Consider the following 27638-nt stretch of genomic DNA (forward strand, 5'->3'; position numbering starts at 1 on the left):
GTATCAAAGACAAATTATACAACATTTCTCTGTCGGCTTTATGTTTTTCAGTCAATGTAGTGGTTTTCCCATAAGCAATATCATGCTTCATACACACTTCATCAACCCTATTTGTAGGTTTAGACCAAGGTTTAGGATTGTCAGCCTCATCTAATCTTTTATCCAAGTTTGTTCCTGGGCCACAGAAAGAATACCCTGGAAGGTGTAATTCCCCTGGAATTCCAGTTGTTGTAAATTTGCTACCTGACAAAAACTTTTGTATGTCTCCTCCACTTTTAGGAGAGATGAATTGACACTTTTTAGAACCACACACTTGACATATTCCTTTTTGATAAACTCTATTATTTTTAGCTTTAACATAAGAGATATTTTTAGATTTAGTTTTCTTTTTACATTTGAGACAATAACTCATATTTATTTATGAGAAAAAGTTCTACATAGTGCCAAAACCTTTTTGGTTTTCAACATATACATTTCTATCTTGATTTTTAAAACATAAAGAATCCTTAGAAATGACTTCACTCTCTCCTCCATTTATTTACAAATAAAACTAACTAAAGTCAATAACACCAACATCATCAACTATATGTTGTATATCTGCGCTCTGAATTCATTATAGCAAATTTAAAAACCAATAAGTTCGGAAGAGTCATTAATTCTTTATTTTCCTCTTCAGTGCGTTGAGATTTATTTATTTGTCGTAATACCTTCAATCTTTCATTAATCTCAGGAATGGTCATATTTTTATATTTTTCCTCCCTCTCCTCCTCCTCCTTTTTCTCCCTTTCCTCCCTCTCCTCCTTCTCCTTTTTCTCCCTTTCATCCTTCTCCTCCTTCTCCTTTTCCTCCCTCTCCTCCTTCTCCCTTTCCCCCTTCTCCTCCTTCTCTCTTTCCTCCTTCTCTTCTTCAACTCCTTCCTCCTTCTCTTCTTCAACTCCTTCCTCATCCCTTGCTACCCTTGAGTTTGAACCCCAAAGAATATTATACATATACTCATCTGGATTTTGAGATATTCTTGTATCTATAATTATTTTTCTCATAATAGGATACCAATAAGATTTGTTGACGATTTCTAAAAGAGTTTTATATTTCATAACTTTGAGAAGTTCATTTTTATTTAATATTTTAAACAAGTCTCTATTTGTGGGTTTAACAATATCAGTATAAGGCCAGTTTTTAATGACAAAATTCCCATGTATATGCTCCAAATCATAAGGTATGTAATACCGAGCACCCTTTTCTTGTAGGTATCCTTGAATACAAAAATTATAATTCTCTTGTAGTCTTCTTCCTGCCATTTATGTATCAGAAATATATGTGAGATTAATATTATGACAGGTAATACCACCCCATCTTCCCACTACCAAATCGGTTTGTATTCCTCGGCTTTCTATCCTTATCTCATTACCTTCCTTCTTTGTCATGCGAACCATCGCTATACTATCATATATTTTTATTTTCTTAAAATCACGTATTTGTTGTTTACTAATTGTACTTCCACATAAATCCTTATCTTCACCAAGTGGATAATATTCTTCTTTACGAGACTGATTTAAATCATGTAGGTCTTCTATGTTTATTGAAAAAGACCAATTATACCCTAAATCAGGCATATCATACCCCCATTTATTAATTCGCATATTAACTAAATGTCCTTCTTTATAAAATTTAATTGTAAGCAGGTAGTTAAATTCAATGAGGAAAGGTGTATGGTCAGTATAACCAGGTGTTGTGGTTGTAAATTTTACTTGTTTCACAAAACGTGCTGTTTTCTTTAAAGATATATATTGTGATAAATCACTGAATCTAATCAAGTCATTCGCATCTGTAGGGTTTGGATAATTGATTAATTTATAAGTATTCTTCATATTAATATTTTTACTGACACTATATTTTTGTCGTTCAGCCTGTGCCTTTGTATAATAATTTGATAAATCAATATCCTGAGAGGATTTTCCAAAGATAGAACCATCTTTTCCAACATAGGTCATTTATATTAGATAAAAAATGATATCATAAAAATTTTCATTATTGTTGAGTTTAAATAATACATATAAACATAATTGACCACAACATTTAGAATTAATTTCTTGAACTTGAAATGTTTGATAAACACCATTCTGTAAGAATTGTATTACTTCAACAGGTGGTGGCATACCATAACTATCAAAATAATATTTATCCTGACTATTATGAATACAAACCCAATGAGAACCATTCTGTGTGTCTAAATTCATAATAATATTCTTTGTATTCTTATTTATATGTATTAATTCATCTCTCATACAAATAACCACATTATCAATTTTTAGTGTTTTACAATACTTAGCGAGTTCTATATTTGACGTTGTATTCTTTCCAAATTGTTTAAACCATTTATCCATTTATTTATGAGAAAGATACAATCCATTACCCCGTTTAGTTAGTTTAACACCCGCTTGAGCGATAGAGGAAAGCATATCTCCAACTAACAATCTAGCTTTATCAGGTAGACTTTCAAGTTTTTGAGCAAAATCTACAATTACACCACTTCCACTAATTTGTTTCTCCAACTCCTTGTTATGTCTTTCCAATTCTTTTTGAGCTTTTAGTTGTGCCTTCCTTTCGTTAGCAGTTTTTATCGCTGCTGAAATACCACCAGTCAATGCTCCCGCCGCACTTAAACCAGCAAATAAAGGAATTAGAAATGGGAGAAATCCTCCTCTTGACTCGTCTATTGAATATTTCTTTAACATAGGTTTTGTCATTTTAATTTTAAGTGATCCAACATCATTTAGTGTTTTCACCTGCTCTCTTGTGAGTAAAACATCAATTCTTACAGCTCCTTTTCTTTGAAATGTATTAACATTAATAATACAAGGCTTTTGATTTTGAATACAAGATGTTAATTTATCAAGATTGATTTGATTAACATATACCCCTACCATTTATTTATGAGAAAAAACCTATGTGATATTAATCATAACACCATTATCTGTATTAATCTGTAATTCTGTTTCCTCCAAAAGCAAACAATAAGCATCAACTTCTTCATTCTCTCCTCTTTCAATGTATAGAGAAGTATCCACTCTATTAGACTTTATAGTTTCCTTTTGAGAACTCAGGTCAATTGTGTAGATTGTATAAAGTTTTTGAAACGCAACCATATCCAAAATAGGTTCATTATTACCGTTGCTTTCACACACCTTTTGGTAAGACTTGTAGGCTTCCGCATAATCATTTTTTTCCCAATCAATTTCCAATCTATCTCGCGGATAAAATGTCCCATCAAGAGAAACCCGAAGTTGTTTCACCTTAGCATTATCACTCAGGGCATTATTCTTATTAGTACCGTCCTCTCCATCTGGTTTCTTAAAAATGAGCCATAGGTATCGTGGCTTTCCTTCAAGAACACCCAAATTCCAAGTGTAGGTAGTGTGTTCCAGTTTAACGTGTTGACATCTTCTTTTAAGGTATGATACATTTAGCGGTTTCTTTGAGTTAAGTCTTCTATTTAACATCTCTTCCGTTTTAAGATTAGGAGTATATTCACTAATATACCAACACAAATCATTAATAACAAATTTATTATTGTCGCCAAAAGCATTTTCAACCCCAAAAAGCAACCTATTTACATTATCATTCCTTTGTAGTTGAAATCTAATTTTAAGCCCATACAAAACTTTATCATAATCACAAAATCCAAATATACCTTTCAGAGGTACTGCTACCGTAAAACTATTCTCTGCTTTTGCGTCATCATTATACATTGACTTCCTTTGACTATAACCAGGGTCAGCATTTGTTCCCGTTGACATATCAGGAATAAAACCTTCAACAGCTCCCTTACCCATTCTATCACTAAACGAATATAGTGTAAATTTCATCATTTCAGATGTAGCAGAGACATAATCAACCGCTTCAACCTCTTGTGTTCCAATATACAGGCGGACACTGTCAAACATTTTCCAGAAGAAATCATTTACGAGTGTAGCATTAGTATTATTCGCAGCCTTAGTGAATTTAAATTTACACAGCAAGAAACTATCAGCTATATTCAAGTAAGTTTGTTGATTATTTATTTCAAAACTTTTTGTTCCGTTTGAATTCCAGTCTGTTCCTGTTATAGCATTTACCTTAAAATAGTCTTCCTTTTTAGTGGAGTTTGAAATGATAATCGTATCATCCAAATCATAGATACTATCAATCGCTTCCATACTTGTATTTATATAGCATTAAAATTGTTGAAACCCTGACCCAAGTATTTTAATGATTTTTTGTCGTTCTTGTGAAGATAGTTGAGTTTTACCTTTTTTAATTTCTTTGATTGCTTGTAATTTATGAGACTCCTTTTGAGCATCTTTTATACTCTTTATAGCACCCGCAACTGAGCCCATGGCAGAAGCAGTTGAACCAATTAGGTCTTTATGTTTAAGGATGGTTGAACCAATACCCATTAGAGTATCAATTATCCCATCTCCTTTATTTCTAAATTGATGTCCCACACCCCGTTGTCTCTTTGGTTTATAGTATCCTCTCCCAAGAAACATACCTTCACCCTTATAGTATGGTGAAAGGAACATCCCATCCCCTGTAATTATTTTATATTTTCCCAACTCGTGTTTTCTCACAATAACCATTATTTATTTATTGAAAAACTTCACGTAGGTGAATTCTGATGGATATAATTTCATCATTAAAGGATATCATACGATTATCTTGGTCGGTTATCCTAAAATTTACTCTGTATATGGTTTTTCCTGACACAGGTAAATAGACAAGATTTTTTGGTTCCATATTAAATTTATAACCAATCGGGGTTGAGTATGCGCTGAATGAAAATATTGTATTTGTTCTTATTCCATCGTTATAAGCACCATCAATCAAATCACAATGAATTAATACTGAATTTATACCGGAGGATATTTGAATGACATTATCACTGTAAAACGTTCCGTTAGTTTCAACCTTTTTTGAAGAGAAACCCAATAGCTCTCTAAACGATTTTTCAATGGTGAAATCAACTTTATAATTATTTTTAAGTTTAATAGTTGATTTTGAAGTGTGTTTTTGAATATCTATTACAATATTTTTTGGTTCATCACCTTTTTCTTTCATAAGGCGAGAGACTTCTGAAGATATTTGAGAAATCTTGTAAGCACCGGGTGAAACGGTTATAGTTTTATATCCACTTCCTGGATTATAACTAAACTTGTTGTTTTTCTCTGTGATATTAAACAAGGTATTATAAGTCTCCATTGACAACAAAGAAGCCTCATATTCTTTTTTGGGGTCAAGTTGTAGTGGGTAAGGGAATGAAGCTGTGTAATCACTCGTTGTGAAATTAAAACTAAGAATTGTGCTTCTCATCTTATTTAATATCTAATAAAATATCTTTGTATTGACATTTATTAATTATTTTCATATTCATCAACTGATCTAAAATGGCGGATGCTTCATTAAAACAATTGTTGTTTCCAGCCTTCTTACTACCTAACAACAATAATAACCTATTAATTAATTGTGATGGGTCATTTGGAAGAAAACTAACACCCGAACCAAGCTTACTTAAAGCATCAATAATATGTTTCTCCTTCTCATTCTTCTTACTTTTACCAGCAACAGAAACTCCATAATCAAGTGTGTTTAGCAACTCAATATACTCTCTATCTTCCTCTCTTTCCATTTCAAGCGGTTCATCAAAATAAGGTGAATTAGAATGTCCATCTTTTGTTAGAAGAAACATTAATCTTGGGGTTAATTCAACATTTGGTTGGTCAGAACTTAAGAACACCAATTTATCATTAAATATCAATAACTTTTCTTTCACAAGATGGAACTGTGCTGGTTCTTCTGTTGGAATGAGACCTGCTCTGGTTTTTGAACCCTTCAAATATTCATTGTTTTGAAGAGCTTCTACAATATAATTGGAAAGTTTATTTACCTTCTCAAGATGCCGAAATAATCCTTCATCATCATATTCTAATTCTCCAAGTTCTTGCTCTGTCATTTGACTAAAATCTTTGAGCATTTGAAAATTTTTTGGAGTAAATTCTACCATGGGAACTGTAGGTGAAATCGTTTGTTGAGTTTTTAAAAGTGGTTTAAAAAATTTCTCTTGTTTTCTTTCAAAGGCTTCTTCACCAGTTAGTTTCTGTCTCCTTTTCTTCTTTATGTCTTCCTGTTGCTTTACAACTTTTGAAAGCAACTCTTGATGTTCTTTAAACTTTCTTACTCTTTCTTCGGTATTCATTTTCTGTATTTATTTATTGAAAAATATCATTTAGTATCTCATCTTGTTTCACAACAATATATTTATATTTTCCGATCGTGTGTTTCATATTATTTTCAAATTCCTTCTTACTACGTAATGTAGAACAATTATCTCTCCAAAAATTATTTGTATCTATTGAATTTAACTTAAATAAAATAAAAGTATTAGCATTGTTTCTTATTGAGCGCCGAGGGAGTTGAAAATATGACTGACTAAGATAAATACAATTACAAGAAGAATGTCTCCCTCTTGTATAGTAGCTATCCATTACTGTTTGGTTTCTCTCATTAACACAATCATCAAAGATAACGAGGTTCTTTTTTGATTTATCTAAATCTTGAGGTGAAGGTATATCATCCGTATTATCACTGAGAATACAAGTTATGGGTTTTAGTTTTGATTTTGATTTCTGTGTATCACAAAATAATTGTATTATATCATCAATATTATAATCATTTAGTTTGTTTTGAAGTTTAAATAAACCGATAATGTCTTCCTTTTTAAGACCCGCATTAAAACCCTGTGAGAGTAGTTGATACTCAGGTTGAAAACTTGACTTTGTAAAAATTATTAAATTATCATAATCTAAAAAATTAGGACTAAGGAGCATCTTTAAAAGTAAACAGGTTTTTCCACATCCGCTTGAACCGACTATTAGACATCTCAATGAATTTGGAAGATTTTTATGGTTATTAAATTTTATCTTATTTTCCCAAACAGGTAAAAAATCATTCATTTATATATTTGGAAAACAAGTCATCTAACTTTTTTTGAGTTTTTTGAGAAACTCTATATTTTATCCTGAGTTCAGGTTTAATTTCAAAATAATCCATTATTTTGTTTATATAGTATCTTGTATTAACATTTCCATTAAAATTATTTTGAATAATAAATATCATTAAACCCTTATACATTTCCTCAATACAAATAGTCTCTTCCCTTGTAAGAAATGGTGTATTATCCCCATAATACTTAACATTCATCTCTCTTATTAATCTTGTAAAGTAATTCATTTTTGGTTCTAATTTAAAAGAGTTATATATTTTTCTATATTTTTTATTATCATTAATTAGAAGATAATCACAGAAAATACATTGTTTATATGCTTCTGATTCTGTATTAAGCCCCACTCTACCACAAGCCGGACAATTCTCTAATTTATCATATGGAGAGTCTGGAAATTCTAAATATCCTTCAGAATTTATCATATTTATATAGTAAAATTATACTTAAAACAAAGTGCCTTTTTTAGAGGCTTTTTTAAAGATGAAACTGTGCTTAAAGTAAAACACCTTTGAGCTTTTCAACTCGTTTTATGTATATAACTTTACTTAAACTAAACGCAAATTTATTAGCTAATAAATACAATGTTTCAAAACACAAAAGACAAATTTCAATCAATCTCTACTTCGGTGGAAGATATAGAAAAATATGTCAAAGATGTTAAATTGAACAAAGATAAATATGGAAATTTTTGGATTAAACCCATAATGGAGAATAACATGTGTCCTTTTATTAAATTTACAGGACAAGCTATGTTAATTAATAACTCTATTAAAGTAAATTTGACAAAAGTTTCTCCACTACTACTAACAATTTACTCAAAGCTTGAAAAGATCATTGATAAAGAAGCTTTGAAAATGAATGATAAAACCATCAACGATTCTAGAGGAAACATTTGTATATTCTTTAATAGACCCAAAGATGTGGGTGAAATTAATAATATGAATATTAGTGGTGAACTATCATTCCGTACTCTGATTATTAGAGATTATTTGAAAATAACATTTAATGTAAAAAATATTGTGGTTATTAGTTCTAATGAAAGAAAATATATAGATATTGATGGAAGTTTAATGGTATGTAAATGAGTGATATTAACAGTCAATACTCTGAGAGTTATTATACTGAGAGTCTAGGATCTGAAGATAGTTATGATACTAATAGTTTGTGTTCAAATGATAGTTATGAGAGTAGCTTTATTGATGACTCAGATAGTGAAATTGAAATTGATGAACTAGAGTATCTAAACTTTCTGGCTAATACATAGACGCTTTACTTTAAGTAAAGTTATATACATAAAACGTGTTGAAAAGCTCAAAGGTGCTATTTTCTGGCTTTCTGGGCCCTGTGCTATTTCTGGTCTTTATCAATGACCTCTCCGACTCTCTGGAAAATCCTCTCTATCTCTTTGCTGATGACTCCACTATCTGCCGCTCCATTCCTCATCCCTCAGATCGGCAGTCTGCAGCCTCCTCACTCTCTGCAGACCTGGACAAAATCACAGACTGGTCAAACAAGTGGAACATGTCTTTCAATCCTGACAAATCTCACACTCTTACAATGTCTCTCCGAAAGGACCGACTGGACAACCCTCCCATCTACTTTCTCAACAATCCTCTCCAAGAAGTTCTGTCGCTCAAGCTTTTGGGTCTCACTATCTGCCATGATCTTTCTTGGGAAAACCACATTTCCAAGCTCGCCTCCAAAGCCAGTCGCCGACTGGGCATCCTCCGTCGTGCGAAGTCCTTCCTTGGCACACCTGAGCTCCTCACCACATACAAGGCTTTCATCCGCAGCTCAATGGAATACTGTTCCCCCCTCTGGGCTGGTGCTCCTGCCTCACACCTTGCTCGGCTTCATGCTGTTGAGGCCAAAGCTTTCAGAATCATTGGAATCTCCTGCGATGTAGTCAACTCCGAGGGCCTTTCACTCACTCACCGCAGGCAGGTTGGTGGTCTTTCTGTCTTCTACCGACTCCTCTCTGGCCTTGCTCCCCCAGAGAGGAGTTGGTTTGTCTTTTTTGTGATTATTGTTAGCTCTTTCACGAGCCTCGATCTTGTATACAAAAAAAAAAAAAAAAAAAAAAAAAAAAAAAGGTGTTTTACTTTAAGTAAAGTTATATACATAAAACGAGTTGAAAAGCTCAAAGGTGTTTTACTTTAAGTAAAGTTATATACATAAAACGAGTTGAAAAGCTCAAAGGTGTTTTACTTTAAGTAAAGTTATATGCATAAAACGAGTTGAAAAGCTCAAAGGTGTTTTACTTTAAGTAAAGTTATATACATAAAACGAGTTGAAAAGCTCAAAGGTGTTTTACTTTAAGTAAAGTTATATACATAAAACGAGTTGAAAAGCTCAAAGGTGTTTTACTTTAAGTAAAGTTATATACATAAAACGAGTTGAAAAGCTCAAAGGTGTTTTACTTTAAGTAAAGTTATATACATAAAACGAGTTGAAAAGCTCAAAGGTGTTTTACTTTAAGTAAAGTTATATACATAAAACGAGTTGAAAAGCTCAAAGGTGTTTTACTTTAAGTAAAGTTATATACATAAAACGAGTTGAAAAGCTCAAAGGTGTTTTACTTTAAGCACAGTTTCATCTTTTAAAAAGCCTCTAAAAAAGGCACTTTGTTTTAAGTATAATTTTACTATATAAATAAATATGATCAAAGCAACGTATTGCGATGTTTGTGAACAAGAATATAAACAATACAAAAGACACCTTAAAACTAACAAACACACATTTAATCTACTTCACCTACTATCTCCTATTCAGAAGGAAACAAAACACTGTTCTGCATGTAATAAAAATATCCTCAAGAAAGGCTTCGAAATACATCTTAAAACAATTCTACATTTATCAAATTTTATCACAACTAAAAACTCTGATGGCGCATTCAAAGAACATATTAAAATAAGAGTCTTTAACTTCAAACCTCCTGAACCAGAGTCTATAGTTGATGCTGTAGAAAAAGTTAAACCTGTTGTTCAAACGTTGATTGAAAAAACACTAAAAGAAATGAAACCACTTAAATTTTATATGGGAGTAAAATTAGAAAGGACGAAGGAGTTATAGATACACCATACATGAGAACTGAGCCACACTTTATATCTTCATATCAAGATTTTAAAACATCAGGAGTCTATGATGAACTTATTAAACAAGAGCAAGATGTGGATAATTCAATCGTAGGAAGTGGATTCAATATAGGAAAAATTATTTACATAGACATTCATATTCTTAAATCAGATCCTCTAAAAGCTTCTTCCTACATTGATTTACCCAGTGTTATCAAAAATAGAAAAGCAGTTATCAATATCAAAAATAAAGACAATAAATGTTTTCTCTGGTCTATTCTAGCACACTTACATCCTCCACATTTTCATGATGAAAGAGTATCTCATTATAAAAAATATGAGAATACATTAAATACGAAAGATCTAAAGTTTCCGATGGCTTTAAATGATATTCCTAAATTTGAAAAGATAAATAATTTATCAGTTAATGTTTATGGTCTAACAGAAACAAACAGCATTCAGGTTTTAAAGCTTTCTGACAATTGTAAACAAACTCATATTAATCTTCTATATTTTAATTCAGAGGAAAATTCACATTATACATACATTAAAGATATTGCTAAATTAATAAAACCACAAGTATGTAAAAGAACAAATAAAATATATATTTGTTTGCGTTGTCTTAACTTCTTCCATACACAAGAAAGATTAGATAAACATTCAAATTATTGTGGTGAACATAAATCAACGGTAATCAATATGCCCAAAGAAGGCTCAAATATCACATTCAAAGATGAAAAGAAAAAGATCAAACATCCATTTGTTATATATGCTGATTTTGAAAGTATTCTAGAAAAAATAGATACTGCTTCTCCAGATCCAAAAGATTCATACACAAATAAATATCAAAAACATACTCCTTGCGGTTTTTGTTATTATATCAAATCATCCGTTGGTGATAAATATAACAAGTTAGAGGAGTATAGAGGCTCAAATACCCCAGAGGAGTTTGTGAAACGACTAGAAAAAGACTGTGTCCGATTAACCAAGATAATGAGAGAAACTAATAAACCAATGTCTTTGACGAGTGAACAGAAAAGGGAATTTAGAAAAAACAATGTTTGTCATATTTGTGAGGAAAAAATTGGTGAAGGTCTAAAGGTTAGAGATCATTGTCATCTCACTGGTAAATATAGAGGTCCAGCTCATCAAAGTTGTAATATTAATTATCAACTCCCCTCTTTCATTCCTGTCTTTCTTCATAACAATGCTCATTATGATACGCATCTATTTATTAATGAACTTTCAAAGACATCTGGACACATTTCAGCAATTCCTAACACAGATCAGAAATACATTTCATTCACAAAAACAATTCACACATCTCCTATTACTCATATCAGATTTCTTGATACATTTAAATTCATGGCAAGTCCATTGGCTAACTTGGTTCAAAATCTAAAAGAGTTTCCATGTCTTTCAGAGTATTTTTCAGATAAAGATTTTCTAACACAAAAGGGAATTTACCCCTATGACTATATGGACTCATTTGAGAGATTCAATGAAACACAACTTCCTTTAAAAGAAAATTTCGATAACAAATTAAACAACAGTCATATATCTGATAAAGATTATGTACACGCACAAAATGTTTGGGAAAAATATAACATCAAGAATCTTGGTGAGTATCACGATTTGTATCTCAAAACTGATGTGCTTTTATTGGCCGATGTATTTGAAGCCTTTAGATCTGTTTGTCGCACTGGATATGGATTGGATCCTGCTCACTACTACACAGCACCTGGATTGGCTTGGAGCGCGATGTTGAAAATGACAAAACAAGATTTGGATTTGATAACCGATGTCGATATGCTTTTGATGATTGAAAAGGCAAAAAGAGGTGGAATTTCACAAGTATGCTCGAGCAGATACGCAAAAGCAAATAACAAATATCTTCCAAATTATGATTCAACGAAAGAGAGTTCTTACTTGATGTACTATGACGCAAACAACTTGTATGGCTGGGCAATGTCTCAAGCTCTTCCTTATGGGAAACTAAGATGGGTAAAGGAAAAAGACTACACAAAGGTTTTACAAGATGTATGTATCTCTACACAAAAACAATTGGATGATTCAAAGGTTGGTTATTATTTTGAGGTTGATTTAAAATATCCTGAAGAACTTCATATCAAACATAAAGATCTTCCATTTGCTTGTGAGAAAGAAAGTCCAAAGAAAGAATGGTTGAGTGATTATCAACGATCGTTTGATATAGGTGAATCAACAGAAAAATTACTTACTACATTATATAACAAGAAAAATTATGTACTACACCAAAGAAATTTGCGACAATATTTATCAAAAGGTCTAAGAGTAGAGAAGATCCACAGGGTTCTAAAGTTCAATCAAAGTCATTGGTTAAAGGGGTACATTGATTTTAATACACAAAGAAGAACAGAGTCAAAAACAGATTTTGAGAAAGACTTTTATAAATTAATGAATAATGCGGTCTTTGGTAAGACCATGGAGAATGTGAGGAAAAGACAAAATATCAGACTAGCAACATCTTGGGAACAAGCATCAAAATTAATTAATAGACCGAGTTTTACTAGAGCTGAGGTCTTTACTGAGAACTTTTGTGCGATCCATTTGGTTAAAGAGAGTATTGAAATGGACAAACCTATTTACATTGGAACATCAATTCTTGACTTGTCAAAGTCATTAATGTATGATTACTTTTATATTAATCTAAAATCAAAGTATAAGGATAATGTGTCATTGTTGTATATGGATACTGATAGTTTTATTTTGAAAATTAATACTGATGATGTTTATTCAGATATGAAAAAGGACATTAATATCTATGATACAAGTAATTACAGTCCAGAGAGTGAGTTGTTCTCTTCTAAAAATAAAAAGGTGATTGGAAAGTTCAAGGATGAATTGGGAGGAAATGTTATGAGTGAATTTGTGGGATTGAGGTCGAAGGCTTATGCTTATAAATACATTGTGAATAACGTTGAAAAGACTGATAAGAAGTTAAAAGGTATAAAGAAAAATGTCATTAAAGAAACAATAAACTTTAAGGATTATTATAACTGTTTAACAACAAAGAAAGAAGAGTTTAGAAAGATTAATGGAATAAGAAGTTATAAACATCAATTATATTCAGAAGAGGTGCATAAGAAAGCATTGGGGGCTTTTGATGATAAGAGGTTTATTTTAGAAAATGGAATTGATCGTCTCCCTTATGGTTATATAAGTATATAAGATATATATATATATAAGTGATAAGTTAAAAAGGGGGGTTAGGGATTTTAACGGGCTACCGCCACCTTTTTTACTATTATATAAATGATAGAACCAAGTATCAACCAGACTAAAGAGTGGAGGTGTAATCAACCTTGGTATATAAATGGAAAACATAACGAATGTGAAAAATATCAGATTCAAGAGGTTGAGAGAATCACTGGTCAGAAGGTTCTCAAGACGGATAAACGTATTCATTTGTTAAGTGGGGTAATGGAGGGTGGGAAGAAAAATATATTAGAGTGGAGTGAGAACTTTAATGGTTATCAATCGGATAATAAATATTATAATTTTAAAATGGTATGTGGGAGAGGAGGAGGTCAAACAAGAACCCTCCGTGAAACATACCACTTTATACTTTCACAACAAAAGGTTAAGGAACCTGTATACTTTATAAATATACTTGATGGGGATGAGTTCTATAGGAGAATGGAACTCTTAAAAAAGTTAGAAAGAGATAATATATTTATAGGCTCATTAGCAGAGTGGTCTAAGGAACTACATTAAGGGGGTAGTGGGGGGAATAGGGTAAAATTTACATGGAAGTGAGAATGATCATAGGTTCATAAGGCTAGAAGGATTATAGGTTCATAAAGGAAGAAAATCATAGGTTCATAAGGCGAGAAGGATTATAGGTTCATAAGGTGAGAAGGATTATAGGTTCATAAGGCGAGAAGGATTATAGGTTCATAAGGCGAGAAGGATTATAGGTTCATAGAGGGAGAAATAGAGGTGTTTATGATTTTTGAAAAAGACAGGGGGGTAAATGACATTAGATAGGGATTTCCCATGTTAAACGGAGGTGTCCCAGAAGCAACATTTATCATCTACTGAGGCGTATCACAAGCCCCAACAAAGGACATCACCTATTAAGACGTCCACCACAACAACTTACAAATTTCAGAAACCGAAATTCTTCTATCCACAAATTACGTCCACAATTTCAGTTTTAACCAACAATATATTGTTCCTTTTTCCGATTTAACTTCTATATCAATTCGTTGAACTAACACCCAATAGATTGACTCAGCCTGTCGCCCTTTCAAGGCTAGCGAATTCACTCTGACCTCAGACCTGACCTTCAGGTCACTTCACTCTGACCTTCAGATTCACTCTGACCACATCAAACCGATAGTTGAAACCTCACATTTCTCCTTCCTCGAATGAGCGTTCGGTTGAAAACGCGACATTTCTGCTCAAATTATTGAACACAGAATCTTGTTGAATTTCCAATACTCTCCCTGCAGCGCCCGTGAGGCAGCTTGTCCCACATTATCTGCCCTTAAAACCACATGCATTTTCATAACTTAATCTTACCACCATCGCTCGAATGCAAAGCCAATGTCCGGCGCATCGATCAACACAAATGCATCGATGCATCTTCCAGCCGCCACTCCGCACCTCGATCTTGCAACTGCTATTCTATATTTCATCTGCTCTAGACAACCTCATCTACCTCAATCAGAGATCTCTCTGAATCTCATCATTCACACTGTACCTCACTTACTGTATGAACAAGACTTCCTGTTATTCCATCCTAAACAATGTATTCCTTATTACAATTTACAATGCATGGCATGTCGCAGGCGCCCACCATTCTGACATGGCGTCCAGCACACCGCATAAAACACACACGAACGTCTCCCTTGCTCACCGACACTCAGCAAAGTCGCAATGACCCACAATGCATCTGGGCACACATCATCCGAGCAACCTCATAGCAGTATTCTCCCCCTGTGCGGGACACATCCCCTCTGAGAGTAGGCAAGTTATCACCGGCACTCTGAGCAAATCCCATGCTCCGAACCCAATTCAACAAACTCAAAACCCCGGCAGGGCTCACATTTCCCAATTCCCATCCAATGAAACGGAAATCACGGAAGTAAGTTACCAAAATACCTCCCCTCCAGATCAAAGGTGTGTATTTCGCACCTCTGACAGCATTCCACACCAACAGAACTTTAATTAAACGAACGTCGCCAGGATCCTCGGATAGACGCTAAAATCGACACACACACGTCAATGACGAATGCACAATACACACGACAAAAATCCGATTTAAATTCAGAGATCGCCGATCGACCTGGCACAACCAACTCAACGCGACGACGCCACGCCGCCCCCCGTCCCGGCGCGCATCCTCGTGCCTCCACACGAATCCCAACACTCCCGCCTCGCGGTTTCCTGCGAGGGCCGTTGCCGCGGCAACCAGCCTGCATGCCGCTCTATTCGCGTTCACGGCGGGGTTTACCTCGCGTCGGGACGTGAGTTTTTCCAAACGAGTTTGACAGCTGTCATAACAGTCCACTGTCAAAACATTGAGCTGTCAACATAGTTAGCTGTCAATCAACAGGATCTCTGATCCTTGACCTCTGACAGGATATCAGACCCCCAGACCCAAAATGCACATGACATCATCATCATCATCATCAAAACGTGACATAACATCATCCTAAAGGTGAGCTGCCTCAGGGATATACCAATACACGAGTCGCTAATACACAATGTAATCGTTGATTGCATCCTCTCCTGTCACACTCTGTACCTGTCGCACACCTTACCAGCGGCCTCTCACGAACACCCGGATCTACACCAACCCCAAGCCGACTGAATCTCCCCTCACACACTTCAATGTGCCCGCTCGCACACCATAAAAGAACCGCCAGACCACCCGTTCGCCTCTCGTCCCAAAGAAATAAAAATACACACGTCAATTACCGAACATCACCAGGACCCTCGGATGGATGCCAGAATCGGCAATCCCGGTCTGGATTCCCGCACCGCAAGCGGCCAATCACAATGATTCGAAGCCCACACAGTGGTGTTGCACATCAAGTGGTCATCAAAATCCACATTCGTTCATGTTCCTCATACCACGTGACTGTCAAACCGGCTCGCATTTCATGCGTTTCCTTATATCCGACCAACTTGACACTAACCACGTACATTCAGAGCATCTTGTGCAACAATCCACATTCATTTATATATCTCACTTCATTCAAAGGAAAAAGAGGGATTTTTGGGACAAGGGGAGGAAAGGGGTGAGAAGGGTGAGGCAGGGGAAGGGGGGGTCAGGGAGGGGGCTCGCTGCGCAGGGGGGTTGCCTGAAGCCCCGGGACAGAGCTTTAGGGCTTGGAGGGTAGGGGATCTGTATCTACCTAACCTTCCCCAGGTCTTGATTTTCAACGAGCGACATTGGTCGCTCCCTGGCTCGCTTATCTATCTTATTCCTTACTCCTTATTCCCGCCTTATCCTGCACCTGCAATTAGTTTGCCTGCTTCCTCAGGCCATCGAGAGGCTCGACCGCCTGCACTTTCCGAGAGGCTCATCCGCCTGCACAGCTGTCTACCCTAACTCCTAGAGGCTCGCCCGCCCCACGACTTTCTGTGTGCTAACCGTATCTTACCTGTCCAGGTAACCGCCAGGTAATCAGGCAACCTTACTCCTTATTCCCGAGAGATCTCTCCTACATATAGCCGCCTAATCAGAGGTCTCTCCCGCATATATGCTAACTGTACCTTACTTTTGCCAGCGTCCTTATGACGTTTCTAACCTTACTTTCGAAACCAATCTATTCCTTATCCTCGGCGCCCTCTTGGGGCACCTTACTCTCCCGTCCCGTAACGTTACCCTGACGAATCCTATAAACAGCTCAGTTGTTCTGGAGCCCAAAAACGGCTCGTTCTTAAATTTTGTTCGAGGATCAGGCTAGAGCAGGAAACAGGCAAACGACACCGAGCGACAGAGTGAGTTCCAATTTAGCCTAACATCCCAGTCTATAACAAAATAAACCCAAGGCTCACCTCACCCAGACCGATCAAACCAGCTGGTGTTTTTTCCCACTCACTCGCGCCTGGAGCCGCGTCCCGAGGCTGCCGGAGCTGATCTCCTGCCTGGCTCGCCATTTGATGGATCCGTGACTGAGGACTCAAGACTCATGATTGAGAGAAGGAACAACTGAGATATTTATTTGATTCATCAAACACACAAGCTTGTGGAAAGTAAAATGCTTAAACTGAGGCCCACAAGGACCAGGATTCCAACATGATGCTCTGAAATAATTCGGTCGAGTTTCACTTTATAAAGGGAATATTGGGGTGTGGTTTTTGCTCTCGAGACAAAGGAAAGACAGAGTAGTCTCCAAGGTCATTTAAGAGTCAAACAACATGTTGACTACTTTCTAGAAACCTGATTTTTGGGGAGTTCAGCAAGTCGTAAAAATGTCAAACATGAAAGTGATATAACGCAGTCCTTTAAGGGGGACTGGGAAAGAAAGTTTGGTATTCACAGAGGGATTATATCATCAGGGTCTGGATTTACAAAGCATATAACTTTTTATAACAAGTTTCCAGAGAACATGCCATCACAGTAACTTAATTCTTTAACAGGAAATATAATGGATAAGGTTTACAAAGCAACACATACAAATTAGTTATTTTTGGTAATTGAGCAACATCTTTAGCCTAATACTGGGATAACAGGTTTCCAAAGAACATGAAAGTATTATGAGTATCCAGAAATCAATCAAAAACAGAACATTTTCTTGTTTATACTTGGTAATAGGTCAAACGATAATAGAACACAAGGGGGGAGGTGGGGGGGGGGGGGGGGTCTGAACCCCCACATATATATATATATATATATATATATATATTAGATATACAGTATATATATATATATCATATATATATATATAGATATATATATATATATATAATACAGGGTGATTCAAAAAGAGTGATACAACGTTAAACGTTTATTTACAAAGAAACAGAAACCTCAGGAACATGAAGCAAACATTCCTTGAAAGCTTATGACATGGTCGTTTCCATCACTGATTGCTATTGCAGTAAGTCACTGCTAGAGTTCGTGAGAGCCCAAGGTCTGAAATTGGCATTTACGCAAAATCCTTGTAATTGACATTCTCGATGTGTGCCCCTCTCGATGTGTGATGATGTGTGTTCAGACAGGCATTGATCCTGACTCCAAAGTTCTGTCCAACTTTCCTGTAGGTCTCATTGTGCACTGCCTTGAGGTAGTCTGACACCTCCTGCTTCAGCTGTGAAGCTGTGAAGAGAGTCAAATATAGGTGTTAACCACCGTGGATGCTGTCGAGTCGCTTCACAGCTTCACTTTGACTCCCTTGTAAAGTTTGGTGGAGGAGTAATAATGGTCTGGGGCTGTTTTTCATTGTTCGGGCTTTGCCGCTTAGTTCCAGTGAAGGGAAATCTTAACGCTACAGCATACAATGACATTCTAGATTATTGTGTCCTTCCAACTTTGTGACAACAGCATGGGGAAGGCTCTTTCCTGTTTCAGCATGACAATGCCCCCGTGCACAAAGCGAAGCCATACAGAAATGGTTTGTCGAGATCGGTGTGGAAGAACCTGACAGGCCTGAACAGAGCCTTGACCTCAACCCAATCAAACACCTTTGGGATGAATTGCACCGTCGACTGCGAGCCAGGCCTAATCGCCCAACCTCAGTGCCCGACCCCACCAATGCTCTTTTGACTGAATGGAAGCAAATCCCCGCAGAAATGTTCCAACATCTGGTGGAAAGCCTTCCTGGAAGAGTGGAATCTGTTATAGCAGCAAAGGGGTGACAAACTCCATACACCATGTACTCCATACACTCCATACACCTGGTGCCCATGAATTTGGAATGAGATGTGTGATGTTCGGGTGTCCACATACTTTTGGTCATGTAGTGCATATATATATATATATATATATATATATATATATATATATATATATATATATATATATATATATAAATATATCGGTGATACAAATCGATCACACACCACAATTCTGAGACGTGAGTCTTTTGGGATACACAAACTTCAGACAAAATTCCCTTTTGGCATATATTTTGACGATTAACGGATGTTCCAACTGATTCAATCCACCTCAACTCATTCAACTCATTCACCGTAACACATTCTCTTCATTTTCCTTTTATATATGTCGTCCTCAAACTCATTGTTGTTTCATCCTCTAAAGGCGGTTTGTTAACAAATGTAGGCAGTGTATTTATATAAATATAAACAGTATATTAATATGTGCTTGTATGTGTTTATATATGTACGCGTGCACAAACTAACTGTAAACTGCAGCTCACTTTCGTTGAACTCGAGGAGAGTGAGTGAGCACTAACGATACTCTGCTTTTTGTATGTATTTTATTCATATATCAACATCATACATACCTGTTTTATATACATTCCTGCTGTTCTTGTAGACGAAGAAGATGACCTATTGGTCGAAAGCTCGTCTGAAAATGAAAGATCGACCGTTTTGAAGCTACGTCCACTACTTATTGATTTTCTTCCGATTATATATATATATATATGGTCATGTAGTGTTTTTGTTTATAAACACTACATGAATTATAAAAGAAAGTTTTTGTTTGTTTGTCTCCGCAAGCTAATCTCCCGAACGGTGAAAGATAGGAGGAAACCTCTAATACAAAAAATGTCGGGACGGGCCCCGGGAAGATTTTAGGCTAGGTGGCGAGGCCGGTTGAGGCCACTTTGGCCGGGCCAGGCCCATTTCGCAATTAAAAGCTGAGCTGAATTATCGTTGTCAATCTTCTACGGCCGCGAGTAAAAGCTGAATTATAGTAGTAAATTCATTCAAAAATAACCCAGGCAACGCCGGGTGCTTTCAGCTAGTATATGTATATATATATATATATATATATATATATATATATATATATTTGTTGTTGTTGTTGCCGTTCTCTTGCCGCCGCCCTTAATCCCCTTATCAAGGGGGGATTAATCCCCTTGTCTTTCTGGGCTTGGCGGAACCGAGACTTGAGACGTCCCTCCCAGACACATGCGGCGTAGGGTTTCGGGACTACTTTTCGCTCGTACCTAATTCCCCGTGCTGCCCTGGGAGCGAGGAAACAAGCCTCGCACGAACCACGTGTGATGTGAGTACGCCGAGCGGATTGCATACATGTGGTCTGCGCAGTCTTAATTAGTGGAACCTGATTGGAGCGATCTTATTCGTGCCACGCTTAGTCAAATGAGGAAACCACAGGAATGATCGAATCAGGAAGAAAGGAAGAACAAATGGTTGAATTATTCTCCACACGTATGTACAAGTTCAAGGACGAAGAGACACAGAGCAATCCTTAAGCAGTCTTAACTTATCCCTTGGACAACGGGCCCGCCTCACACTCACACAGGGAATTGCAGATGGGCAGGTGTTCCCCAACGCACCCAGAGATGGTCCCCGTCTGGCTCTCCACGGTCCCCGGCACGTCCCGCGAAGATGGTGACAGGCGAAGGCAGTGGTTCGCAGCGCGTCTCCCAAATAAGCAGATGATGGGGCGAAACGGTCGAGGGCGGACTTTAGCGCGGCTGGCGGTTACTCAGCCTTGCTCACTCGCGCGTCTCAAATGTGCTGTATTCGTTATAAGCGCGTCTGGCTGCGCCCGCGTATATGTAGCGGCCAACTCCTCTTCTTCTATACACTCCGAGCTGGTTAGCGTGCGCGTTCTCGTGCAAGTTCGTCAAGTTCATCAGCTTTCACCGCTTATCAAGTTCTTTCGCCAATCCTTTTGCCGCAAGTCCTTCGCTGTGAGCCCTGCGTTCCTCTGCGAGTCCTCTATCTTTCTCTATCACAGCAAGTCCTTCGAGCCCTCCGATGTAAGTCCTCTGCTTCCGTCCTTTACCACGCGAGTCCTCTTGAGGGCTTTCGCGCAGCCTGTTTTATAGCTACGCCCCCCGAACCTTCTGGAACTCACTCGAACCTTCTTACCATGCCCTCTGACGCCACGCCGCCATCACCACCTCTGAGCTCTGATTGGCGGCTCGTGCTTACCATCATCGCTTCTGCCGCTCCACCCTCGACTCCGCCCCGACCTTCCTAAGCCTGCCTCGTGTTAACTCGCCCAATAATCAACCAATGCTTAGCAAACTGGATCAAGGCTAGGGTGGCTGGAAAATCGGTGGCAAGTAGAGCCTATTCTCCCTGGCTCCTACTCAATGCAGAACTAACAAAGGAAAAGGACTAAGCTTACAATTACTAAGACATATCTATGCTATCGCGAGGCTACATGTTGCTTGTGTGACTAACTATGGGGGGCAAACTTTAACCTTTATTAGGCTCACTTGACAGACTCAAAACCGCAACACTGCCCCCCTCCCTCGTCAGACTCGTGCCCGAGTCAAACCTACAAAAACTGGAATGACTGGTTTTGAGAAAGAGTTGGGACTAACTTTTAATTCCATGTGACACTTAGATGTGGTTCCCCCAAACATTTACTCTAACCCGTGTATGCGACAGTTTTAAAACACTAAATATGTCCCACCTACTGCGTTGAGTAGCTAACTGACAGACTCTCGCCCACAATTAACCGAATTGCGGAATTATTTTCAAACTAAACATAAAGTCGGTGGGCAGCATTTTATATACAAGCACAAAACCTAACCTTATTTACAGTTCTATGACCCAGGACCTGTCCTTTTTGGAAAGAAGAATGGAGGGGAAGGGAAAGCACAGCAATGCACAAATACACATTTCAAAAGTTCACGTTTCACATTTCTGCTGTTGTCTGGCATCTTCTTCGTGCTTCCTGCACCTTCTGTGTGCATAAAACTTACAGTTCTTCTTTCCTAGCACGCCAATAATAAAAATGTACAAAAATGTTTATTGTATTTGCCAGCAGGGCCAACCCTATGCGGTCCAACTGCGTGACATTGATGCCACTCAAAACAAGTGGTCCGAAGATGCAAGGTGAGTCTGCAGCCAAGTGCTGCACAGCAAAAGTGTAAGGCCACAAAACCTGTGGTCCATAAGTGTAATGTGGTCATGTGCAGCAAAGTGTCTGTGGCAGCAAGTGCTGCACATGTGCAGCAAAGTTATAACAAATGCAAGGAGTACGGCAGCAAAGTGCCAGCAGGGGTGCTGCACAGGTGTAGCAAGGTGCAGCTGCACAGTTTCCCTTCCAAATTGGTCCTGGGGTGGGGGAGAGACAAAGCACAACCGGCAAAGCGGAAAGGGCACAGAGGTACACAGCAATACAAGGTAATGCAGCATGAGGGGCGCGGAAGAGCGAGCAGAGCAAGCTCGTCCCTAACCGTTCGTGCCCCCCAACGTCAGCTTACACTACCCTTGCCCTTCCCTGTATTTACAAATTCGTCCCTACGTCCTGTCTCCCATATCCCCCTCTACTCCAAATTCGTCTCCCAATCCCTCCCTGGAAGGAAGGAATGGAATGGAACAAACACATTGTCACTCATTACGTCGAGATGCGTCTCACTTACTCAAATCAGTCACTTGGTGTTGGTGCAGAGCTGTGTTATCCTTGGTGAGTGGATGTGGATGGCGCGAAGGGATTTCTCTTCCTAGCTACACGAGTTGACATTAACTAATTTACACTACCCGGGGTCATACCCTGCCAATTGGCCATCTTTAAACTATGTGGTTCTAAAAACCGAATTCCCCATTGACCACTCTGCGGTGCCCTACGAATTTGGGTCTCACTCCCCAATTTTTCCTGCTGTGCCCTTGCACAATTTCGGGGCTGGTTCGTGTGGCTCCACTAGCAGGTCCAACTACCTGCGCACCTCCGCCACTGAAGTCGCCACCCGAGCTTACCTGCTCCTGCGACTACCTAACTGGGGAAGGCCCCTTCCTGGCACTTTACCCCTCTGATGCCCTCTCTGGCATTGGGCTACCTGGGTCCTTCCCTTGGATCCTTGGGCCCCACTGAACAACGCACACTACTCTGACTGGCTCCCAGAGCCTACCTGCGGCCTCACCTGGCCGACAAACTACCAGTGGCGGAGTGCTCCAATAACCATACGCACCAACAAAGCTACACGCCCAGCCATGTCACTGACTCATGCATCCAACCAAAGTACTACTTGCCACTTCCCGCACCACAGGTGTCAATATCCAAACAATTTAACTAAGCCCTCTACCTGGCTTTAAACTTCCCACCCCGGGTATTCGTGAATGGGTCCATCTCCCCCCATTCACTCCTTCGCACCATGCATTCAACACCTTCTACTTCACACCAAGCATTCCACACCAAATATTCCTCTCGCACACCATTGATCTCGCACACCTCTTGTGTTTACATGCCTTTTCCATACACTCCAAACACAACTCCATCTGTCTCAATACACAATTCCTGGTTATTCTCAACCAATTCCTCATTTGCTCAATACACAATCCCTGGTTATTCTCAACCAATTCCTCATTTGCTCAATACACAAATCCTCACACACATGGTTATTCTCAACCAATTCCTCATTTGCTCAATACACAAATCCTCACACACTACTACACACACACAGCATCATCTAGCTGACTACTTCCCCTAAAACTCGTGCTTCCACGTCTTCCCTTTAGACTATGCACTCCCTCGTCCTTAACATCCTTCTAATCTCTCTACGTCCCCTCTATAGTTCAAATGTCGCTACCTAAATCTTGTCCTCTACGGTCTGCTAAATCCCTAACAATTAACCTAGCCCGCCCTCGGCTAGCTTCGGTGCCCCATGGAGGTAACCATCGCTGGTCCCTCCATGTGCATGTCACTGCCATCCCCCTAATCTAATGCTCATGAGCCCAGGTGAGGAATGGTAAAACTCCATTCCTCCACGCCGGGTACCATTCCCCAACACTATCGCTATCCGTCCACTCCACTTGAGCCTCTACGTGCGGAAATACATTATCGTAGCTCGGCTTCGAAAAGCCGAGTGATGCATGCGGGTGGTTGGTCTACTGTTGGTTGGGTCCATCCGACATTTTCGATTCAGGGGAGGAGGCATTGAAGGGCCAAGGTTCAAAGCGCCATCCCTGCGCGAGGCCTTGCGGTCCCACGCACGATGGCCCCAACCGCCCACGGTCGGAGCACCGCAGCCGCCAGGGGGCATGGCTCCGCTCTCTCCAACCCCCCCTTGAACCGTGCTGATTGCCTTTCCTGCCACGACGTGGCACCGACCATACAGGGCAGGGCCCGCCGCGAACCGTGCATGCCGATCCTTGTGAGACCGCCATGGCACTGATCCCCGCCGATCCCCGCCACACACAAAGCACACAACTCACCGAGGGCTCACGTCGGCTATACGTCGCGCTAAACGCTACCCCGGTCTGCGTCGATGCTCGAGCCGCGTTCTCACCATACACGACCCACTCCTCTCTCGCACAACGCGGCACTCCAGTGCCACCCATACACTCCATACATTTGGTTACGGCACTCTCCTGTGCACACTCTTCCCTTACACACTCAGGTGCACAACACCCAGGCCCACTCATGCCCCTCACGCACTCCGTTACACACTTTTCCTCCACACACTCCTTTACCGCACACTTCTCTGTTACACACTCCGTAACACATTCGGCCATCGCACACCCTCACGCACACTCTCCCATTACGTTCTCCGTAACGTCCATGGGTGTGCACTCTCCTGGTACACACCCAATCACGCGCTCTGGTGTGCACTCCTGCACACTCTCTACAACACGCTCTGGTGTGCATTCGCTCTCACTCTCCTCGGCCATCGCACACTCTGCAACACACTCTTCTTCGACGCACTCTTCCCACTCACATTCCGTCATACACTCACGCACCGGTGCACACTTTTCTCTCACACACCCGTGCTCCGGTGCACACTTCTCTTGCACACGCGCGCCATTCGCTCGCGTACACTGCACAAAGGACCTTCCATGAGCGCCCGGGCTTCGTCTCGATCCCAAGCGCGCCAAAAACCTTTTCCCGCCAAACACTTTCGCGCCATACACACCCCTACTCACCTTGGGGATTCTCTTCTCCACCAGCACCTGCAAACCTTTACTGGGGATAGTAAGCCTGACATCACGGTGCAAATACAAACTTTGCGTATATTCCATCACTTCCTCCCGTGATACACTTTCTATCTCTGCCGTCTCTGCGGCCCCAATTTCAACTATAATCATTTCTTTTATTTCTAGCTCGACGACCGCCAGCGCGCATAAAATTTCTTTTTCCAATTTGACGGCCGTCGGCTTTTCCACACCCCGAGTCGCTATTTCTATTCCCTTGGTCCATTTAGCTATGCTCTGCTCTACCCCACTCTCCACGCGTTCCTCGCACCGCGTTACCCCGTTGCATACCAATGCGACCTCCTCGCTCAACCTGCACTCAATGTCCTCCCCCATTTTTTTATGTTCCGGGCGAATTTGTCCCCCAATTCTTTTCTTTCCCGGGTGGATTTGTCACTCTGGCCGTCCATCTTGCCCCCCATTTCTTTCATCGTAGCCTCTATTTTTTTTCGTTTGTACTATGATTTGTTTCATGAGCAACTGCATGTTGGAACTCAATTGCACAACGGGTTTGGCCTTCGCCGCCACGTGCGAGGCGCGGCCATTGTCTTTGCCAGCTGCCGCACCCTTATCAGCCTCCACCACCAACTGTCTCTCCTGGTCTTGGGTCATCAATTCTACCTTATCTACCCCCACCAGCATTCGACCGCTTTGGCTAGCCATGGCACGAATTTAATTTTGGATTTTAAAACTAAATTTCGTCCACTCACAATTGCAAGTGCGTGAAGCGCACTCCGGGTCCAATCCCACCCCTGACACCAATTGTTACGGTTCTCTACGCCGCCCTTAATCCCCTTATCAAGGGGGGATTAATCCCCTTGTCTTTCTGGGCTTGGCGGGACCAAGACTTGAGACGTCCCTCCCGGACACACGCGGCGTAGGGTTTCGGGACTACTTTTCGCTCGTACTTAATTCCCCGCGCTGCCCTGGGAGCGAGGAAACAAGCCTCGCACGAACCACATGTGATGTGAGTACGCCGAGTGGATTGCGTACACGTGGTCCACGCAGTCTTAATTTGTGGAACCCGATTGGAGCGATCTTATTCGTGCCATGCTTAGTCAAATGAGGAAACCACAGGAAAGATCGAATCAGGAAGACAGGAAGAACAAATGGTTTAATTATTCCCCACACATATGTACAAGTTCAAGGACGAAGAGACACAGAGCAATCCTTAAGCAGTCTTAACTTATCCCTTGGACAACGGGCCCGCCTCACACTCACACAGGGAATTGCAGATGGGCAGGTGTTCCCCAACGCGCCCAGAGATGGTCCCCGTCCGGCTCTCCACGGTCCCCGGCACGTCCCGCGAAGATGGTGGCAGGCGAAGGCAGGGGCTCGCAGCGCGTCTCCCGAATAAGCAGATGATGGGGCGGAACGGTAGAGGGCGGACTTTAGCGCGGCTGTCGGTTACTCAGCCTTGCTCACTCGCGCGTCTCAAATGCGCTGTATTCGTTATAAGCGCGTCTGGCTGCGACCGCGTATATGCAGCGGCCAACTCCTCTTCTTCTATACACTCCAAGCTGGTTAGCGCGTGCGTTCTCATGCAAGTTCGTCAAGTTCATCAGCTTTCACTGCTTATCAAGTTCTATGGCCAATCCTTTTGCCGCAAGTCCTTCGCTGTAAGCCCTGCGTTCCTCTGTGAGTCCTCTATCTTTCTCTCTCGCAGCAAGTCCTTCGAGCCCTCCGATGTAAGTCCTCTGCTTCAGTCCTTTACCACGCGAGTCCTCTCGAGGGCTTTCGCACAGCCGGTTTTATAGCTACGCCTCCCGAACCTTCTGGAACTCACTCGAACCTTCTTACCACGCCCTCTGATGCCACACCGCCGTCACCACCTCTGAGCTCTGATTGGCGGCTCGTGCTTACCGTCATCGCTTCTGCCCCTCCACCCTCGACTCCGCCCTGACCTTCCTAGGCCTGCCTCGTGTTAACTCGCCCAATAATCAACCAATGCTTAGCAAACTGGATCGAGGCTAGGGTGGCTGGAAAATCGGTGGCAAGTAGGGCCTATTCTCCTGGCTCCTACTCAACACAGAACTAACAAAGGAAAAAGACTAAGCTTACAAATACTAAGACATAACTATACTATTGTGAGGCTACATGTTACGTGTGTGACTAACTATGGGGGGCAAACCTTAACCTTTATTAGGCTCACTTGACAGACTCAAAACCGCAACAATATATATATTGTTGCGGTTTTGAGAAAACACTAAAAAGTAATGGCAACCACCATACAGGTCTCTTAGAATAGTTATTTCATAGTCCCTTTCCCTTATTTTGGGTTATGTCATGCGTTGGGGAAAGGAAAGATAGGTCCTCCACTCATAAGGGAAGCTACCAGGCATTGCACCAGGCTCCCAGGAACACCATGGATTCCAGGTTCAGAAAACCACCAATCAGGGTGAAAGGGGCGGAGTTACCGGCTCCACCAATCGGGAGCCAGGAGACCT

At 40.0% G+C, this 27638-nt stretch overlaps 1 protein-coding gene across 3 annotated transcripts in view; it reads left to right on the plus strand.

Annotated features, from left to right (window-relative positions):
- LRP4 (LDL receptor related protein 4) overlaps positions 1-27638 on the plus strand; it is a 262672-nt gene that overhangs the window by 100066 nt on the left and 134968 nt on the right. The window lies entirely within an intron of this gene.

Source organism: Myxine glutinosa, chromosome 1 (assembly GCF_964187855.1).
Source record: "Myxine glutinosa chromosome 1, kmMyxGlut1.1, whole genome shotgun sequence".
NCBI classification, from domain to species: Eukaryota; Metazoa; Chordata; class Myxini; order Myxiniformes; family Myxinidae; genus Myxine; species Myxine glutinosa.